Source organism: Diachasma alloeum, unplaced genomic scaffold (genome assembly GCF_001412515.2).
Source record: "Diachasma alloeum isolate Michigan unplaced genomic scaffold, Dall2.0 Dall_scaffold_00676, whole genome shotgun sequence".
Lineage (NCBI taxonomy): Eukaryota > Metazoa > Arthropoda > Insecta > Hymenoptera > Braconidae > Diachasma > Diachasma alloeum.
In genome coordinates this window covers 57502-58653 of record NW_021680808.1, presented here as the reverse complement: position 1 = coordinate 58653, position 1152 = coordinate 57502, and positions in this window count along the sequence as shown.

The following is a 1152-nucleotide window of genomic DNA, read 5'->3' as shown; positions in this document are numbered from 1 at the left end:
AATCCGAGCTCATTTTGGCTATAGCTGTTACCAAGTTCCTACTTGGGCTCCTAAAATCGATCAGATGCTCATTTGAGTTCGGATTGGGAAAATTCCAAACCTACAATCAAGTATGAACGTTGGTTTATAAGGTTCTATATTTTTTTCACTGTTAGAAACAACTACAAACAAATCGGTCTACATATATCAACTGTCTGCCACCTCGTTTTCTCGGTGCATTGAAAATTTGTGAGCACTACAAACAACTACAAACGATTTTAGACAGGAATCCGAGCTCATTCTGGCAATAGCTTTCAATCAGTTCCCACTTGGCCCCAAAAATCGATTGAATGCTCATTTGATTTCCGATTGCGAAAATTCCAAAACTATAATCAACTACAAACGATTTTAGACAGGAATCCGAGCTCATTCTGGCAATAGCTTTCAATCAGTTCCCACTTGGCCCCAAAAATCGATTGAATGCTCATTTGATTTCCGATTGCGAAAATTCCAAAACTATAATCAACTACAAACGATTGCAAATAAGAATCCCACGTAATCTCAAATACAACTATGAAATAGTTCCTAACTGTTAAAAAAATCGATTGAACGTTTATTGCGATTCCGATCGTGAAATTTTCAGAACTACAATCAACTACAAACGATTGCAGACGAGAATCTAATCTCACTCCAGCTCTAACTATGGAATAGTTCCTAACTGTATTTCAAAAACGAATTGGACGCTCAATTTCAAACTACAAACAAGAAAAACGTTACTACTATCACGAGTAGCTCAAAATCTATCAATTATGAAATTTTGGTTCAAATCCAACCAAGTGGGGTGCCCACTTCACGGAGCAGGCGAGTTGTCGGGAGTCACTGCGCCGAGAAACCATTAGGTTTCTCATAGCGTCGCGACTTTCGTCGCAGTTTTTATTTTTTCATTACAGAGATTACGGAATGAAACGGGGGTTGAAGGATGGGGAATTTAATTCTCCATCGAACAGCATTGGTTTCATTCCTTAATATTAATTAGGAGAAAAGAGACGATTTTTTAATTAGCGGGCGAATTAATGGGGAGTCACTCTGCGCCGAGAAAACATTGGGTTTCTTATAGCGCCGTGACTTTCGTCGCAATATTAATTTTTTTATTGCAGAGATTAAGGGATGAAA